Source organism: Rhinichthys klamathensis, unplaced genomic scaffold, assembly GCF_029890125.1.
Source record: "Rhinichthys klamathensis goyatoka isolate OS25496 unplaced genomic scaffold, OSU_Roscu_1.1 h1tg000578l_1, whole genome shotgun sequence".
Lineage (NCBI taxonomy): Eukaryota > Metazoa > Chordata > Actinopteri > Cypriniformes > Leuciscidae > Rhinichthys > Rhinichthys klamathensis.
Genome location: NW_026607042.1, coordinates 1,309,260 through 1,315,259, shown reverse-complemented (window position 1 = coordinate 1,315,259; position 6,000 = coordinate 1,309,260).

Sequence of the window (6,000 nt, the reverse complement as noted above, 5' to 3'; positions counted from 1 at the left end):
ATGAATAAATGTAAAATGTAAATGTAATAGTCTACTGCTGAGTCACATATAATAGTCATATGAGTCCTCATGAACCAAATCACGTTTGTGTATTTTGGAGGAAAAATCAATATCCTTTACTAGGGATGCACCGACCCGATACTCAGTATCAGTATGGGCTCCGATACTGCTTTTCTTGGCCTGATCGGGTATCGGTCAGAAGAGGCCGATTCAAATTCGATATTGTGCGTATTCTATTCTGTGTTATTGTTAAGCCCCACAAAAGGCACACAAACATTATAAAGCACCGTTAAGTTTTCGTGCACTATATTATAAGTGTTCAGAAGCCATTCTATAGTATAATGTGAGTAGGGTTGGGTACCGAAACTCGGTGCCAATAGGGAACCGGTTCCGACGTAAACGGTAGTAACCAGACCGAATAAGAACGACAATTTCGGTGCCTGATTTCGGTGCCTGACTTAATTAGGCACACACGCACAGTCTCTTATGTCTCGCATGCGCGCTCTTGCTCGCAAGGTTTGGCTGCATTTCACGTGTAAAATTACGCGTCAGAACGCCCTCTGGGTGTGCCGATAGTCTGAATCCCATATAGAATCAAGCCAATTCATTGGCTAATGGCGCGGGCGCCGCCTCGACGCACTTACGTCGTCATATTATGTTGGTGCGCGCGTGCCATCTGCTCCTCAGATTTGTAGGCTGCTGTATCACGTGCCGTTTGAACTAACGCGCTACAGCGATCTGTCACATTTCAAAGAGCCAAAACGTTATTTATTGTGTGAATCTCGTAAAAATATTGACAGAATCTGACAGCTGTGTATATGTTCCATATCAAAAGTAACCGTCTCTGTCTTGTCTGTCGGTGTCCTCTTTGTCCGCGATTTTTCTCTGCGTGAGAAAATGGATGTGTGGCGTGAGAGCGTGTGAAAAGGGTCAATTGCGTGAGTCTCACGGTCAATGCGTGAGAGTTGCCAGCTCTGCTAATCTCTATTGTAACACTCAGCTTAATTAAGGCAGGATACACAAAAAAAACTACGGTTTATACCCTCTATATGATTTTCTTTGAATAGAAATGTTCTATTTGTTCACAACATAAACACAACAAACAAGATGGAATAATACCTTAAAGTGTATTCAATAGAAGCACCAAAAATAAATATATACAGAATAGGCAATAAGTCCGTTGAGTGTGTGTGTATGTTCCAGTTCAGTGTAAGTGTGTGCGTTGAATCGGCCTCACCGGTAAGCCTTTCAAAGTCCGTGCACAGGAAGAGGAACAGCGCTGTCCTGTGAAGCGATCTCCAAGGTGAAATAATCCACTGGTGTATTTCCGCAAAGAGAGTCCAACAATCACAGTCAATGACGAGCAAAAACAAAAGGTGTGGTGCGATCGATCGCTAGTCCCAAACGAGCAATAGTAGCGTTGCTCTCGAACGCCGACTTACCGGCTCTTTTAAACGGAAGTGAAAGTCATAACTCCAGTTGATCAGACTGACGTCACGGGGATTCCCTGAAGCTCCGCGAACAAACTCTCGCGTGAGAGAACAGGAACACAACCACATGGCCGGGCAATCAAACGAGGAAGAATAATTATAAAAGAACAGCTGTCTGGTAAGAATTATACAAATACTTCACAGCAATATAAAATATTCTTTCCTTATGTGGCCTAGCTACATATTCCCCCCCCCCCCAGCCAGCGGCATCGGAGGAGAGCGTCCATAATAGCGCTTCAGGTTTACCACATTCAATATATCGACTCTAGGTGGGTTGCCCCAGCACACAGTGTAATTTATTGGCCCTGTTTTACTTTTAATTTCAGCTGGACCCTCCCACTTGGGCGCTAGCTTGGCAGAGAATTTGTTTGCTGAATTAGAGAGAGGATGGGTTTTAATCCAAACCAGGTCACCCGTATGAAACTGCGCATTTTTTCTACGGTAATTATAATACCTAGCTTGTTTGGCTTGGCTCATCCTCATTCTATTCCTCACTTCTTCCATCATGATGTTTTGTCGTTCTACCAGGGAATATGCAGCTTGATCAGGTGAAGGCGGTCGGTGGATAAGACGTTCCAGTGGTCCTAGAATTTGTCTACCCAGCATGAGCACAGTAGGTGTTTTTCCGGTGGTTTCTTGCTGGGCAGTGTTAATGGCATAGCGGAATTCTGGTAGCCACTGGTCCCAGGTCTGATGATGTTGACCCACGTATGCAGCAATCATAGTTTTTACTGTCCGGTTGATTCTTTCTGTTAGGTTTGACTGTGGGTGATAACTCGTTGTGAGTTTCTGAACACAACCCCATGTTTTGCACAGATCGCTCAGAAGACTGGACGTAAATTGGGGACCCCTATCGGACACCAGGTATTTGGGTACCCCCCATCGTGTAAAGATCTCCTCTCGTAGAATTTTCACTACTTTCTGGGTCTTGCTGTCTCTCAGAGGGAACATTTCCACCCACTTCGTGAAATAATCAACAATGACAAGGAGGTATGTGTTCTGTCGTTTACTGGCGGGGAAGGGTCCCATTAGATCCACCCCCAACGTGTGTCCAGGTTCAGTGATCTGTGTACTCTGCATCAATCCAGAAGGTTTTGTATTGCTAGGTTTGTATTTCTGACAGATCTCACAGCTTTTGACGTATTGGCACACGTCCTTCCTAACGGACGGCCACCATGCCACGTCTAAGATTTTCAGCAGAGACTTTAACTGTCCGAGATGACCTCCAAGCGGATTATCATGGTAGTAGTGCATGAAGTCAGCGGTTAATGATAGTGGTACTACCAACTGATACTTCTCTCCTTTATCCTTCATAGGAACTTTGCGGTACCACACCCCTTGGAGGTTTTCAAAGGTGATGGCTTGATCCTTGACTGATCGAGGGGGAATGTTAGATTGCAGGTCAGTGATGGTATTGTCCAATTGTTGAGCTTTAGTAATCTCCTCCAGAGAGTGCGGTAATGTAGACGCATGGTGTGATATGGATAGACAAGGGGCAACATCAGCATCAGGCGTACCCTGGACCCGGGATAAAGCGTCAGGTCCCATGTTGAGGCACCCTTTTCTGTGATGGACCTGGAAGTTGAACTGTTGCAGGCGGAGTGTCCAGCGAGTTAGGCGTGAGGAGGTTTTAGGGCAGTTGAATGCCCAGGCTAGGGCCGCATGGTCAGTGAAGACGTTGAAGGCTCTTCCCTCCAAGTAATGTCTCCACTTTTCAACAGCCCAAACCACTGCTAGACATTCCTTTTCTGAAGTGCTGTAATTCTTCTCTGCTCCAGTTAAGGTCCGTGATGCATATGCCACCACCTTTTCTCCCTCCTCTGACTGTTGAGTGAGGATGGCGCCCAGTCCTACCTCACTAGCATCCGTGTGAACTTGGAAGTCTTTGGAGGTGTCGGGTTGTATTAACACCGGTGAGTTTTGTAAAGCTAGCTTCAGTGCATCCATACTTGCTTGACATTCTGTGGTCCACTCCCACTTGACTCCTTTCTTTTTCAAGTTGTTCAATGGTGCAGAAATGTCCGCGAAGTGTGCTATAAATTTATGATACCACCCCGCCAATCCTAGAAATCTTTGCAAGGCTTTGAGATCGTGCGGGATTGGGAACTCTGCAACAGCGCTGGTCTTCTCTCGGTCAATCTCCACTCCCCTCTCAGAGACTATATGGCCGAGGAATTTGAGCTGTCGCTTGAAGAAGTGGCTTTTCTTCATGTTCAACGTCAGGTTGGCTTGGGTAAGTCTATGTAGAACCATGTTGAGATGTTGAACGTGTTGATCTAGTGACTTTGAATAGATGATGATGTCGTCAATATAAACAAAACAAATCTTCCCCCTCAAATCAGACAAAACTCTCTCCATCAGACGCTGGAAGGTAGCAGCGGCATTTCTGAGCCCAAAAGGCATTGACTTGAATTGAAATAGCCCCTTGGTGGAGATAAAAGCAGTTTTTTCCTTACTCTGGTCCTCCATCTCCACCTGCCAGTATCCAGACTTCAGGTCCAAGGAACTAAACCAAGAGGCTCCTTCCAAGGATTCAAGGATGTCGTGAATTAACGGCATTGGATAAGCGTCAGCCACTGTCTTGCTGTTCAGCCTCCTATAATCCACGCAGAACCTGTGAGAGCCATCAGGTTTGGGGACAAGCACCACAGGTGAAGACCACGGCGAGAAAGAAGGTTCAATGATATTGTCTCGCAACATCTGATCTACTTGTTCCTCTATAATCTGCTTCTTAAGAGGAGAAACTCTGTATGCCCGGGATTTTAGGGGTATGTCATCAGATAATGTGATTTTGTGTCGTACTATTGAGGTTTTACCCAGGTTGTTGGAGGTGGTGCGTGGCCAGGCGGAGCTCAATTTCAACAACTCCTCCTGATTGTCAGAGTCCCACGTAGTGCTCTCGGGGGAAATGGACAAGAGTTCTGGAAGTCTACCAGTGGATGGTAGGGCATAGTATAAATTCAGCTTTGCAGCCCTATGAGGAAGATCTTGACCAGCCGGGATCACAGGACCTGTTGGAATCTGCGATGGCAAGAAAGGGTAATAGTTGTTTCCTTTTTCAGATCTTAACCCATATCGGCCTCTTCCCACTTCTAGGACCGCTCCAGTGTCCCTCAGGAAATCCAGACCAGCAATAAGAGGAAATGCGAGGTGAGTGTCTTTTAGGATATAAGTATCCAAACTGCAATCTTGGTCATGCCATTGAATCTTAATCCTTTGCAGATCTCTGGACTGGTGAATCGTGCCGTCCGCCATTATGAACCTCTGTGGACTGGAGGTAACAACTGAGGGAATCTCACCTTTCAACTGTTTCCACAGGCTTTCTTGCATTAAAGTGTAAGTGCTACCTGTGTCTAATACAGCCTTCACTTCTTTGCCATTCACCCTTACAGGCACCATCAGGAGAGAGGACATGGGATGGGGTTGTGCTAGTGTTACTCCAGCCAGGTTTTTTGGAAAGGTACGTTCAGCAGATTTTTTGTTGGTCTTTTCTTTGCTGCTCTGAGTACTGACTTTTTGCCAGTAGTCTTTGGCTCCCATGTGATCCTTTTCCACCATAGATCCAACCTTCACCAGCTGCTCAACCGAGTTGACGGTTCCCCTCATACATCCCGCAACCCTGGGGTTGATGTTGTTAAGTATTCGATTTACTAAGTCCTCCTCAGATATCTCTGGCTTCCATTTCAGACATAGGGCCCGGTAGTCATATGCAAAGTCCCTCAGGCGCTGTTGTGGCTGCTGAACCATTGTCCTCAGCTTTTCCTCCACTTCTGAGAGGTAATCATCTGAAAGAAAAGCAGCCATAAATGCCTTTTTGAAGGATTTCCAATCCATTACCTTGACCTTCTCCGCTTTCCACCAGCTCAGAGCAGGTCCCTTCAGCACCGTGCTCAAGGTTCCTAGGAGTTCAGTACTGGGAAGGGGCCGGATCTCCAGGAAGTTCTCACATTGTTCGATAAAGTTGAGCACCTCCGCCGTATCACAGGAGTCACCAAAAGAGGGGAATTCAATGCGGATAGGAGGTCGGGCACAGAATGAGGATGAACCTGCCACTACTGAGGAGGTAAGCACATTAGAGTGTCTATCATACATCGGATGTTGAACGTCATAAGTATCATTGAGGGGTTTATGAGTGGTAATTTTCTCTCTAGATACTAGAGTTGGGGTAAGTGGTTGAGGGACAGTGGAAAATCGGGAGGAATCTGGAGAATAGGCCTGTAATCTGGTGAGTGTGGGGGTGCTAGTGAGCCTCATTTTTCTCATTTGACTTTCCCATTTCGCATCTCTCCTCAGAAAACAATTTGTCACAGCCTTTTCTAATTTTTCCAGCGCCTCTGCAAAATAATCCTCCAACCTTGCCAAGCTAGTATCTACAGCCTGTCTGAAACTGGTTTCCCGATTCAATGTACTGTCCATTGACTGTTTGAAATCTTGTTCTAAAGTATGTACTTTGTTATCAAGGGCCAATAAATCAACTTTACATTGAGTCAGTTCTGATTGCAATGATTGT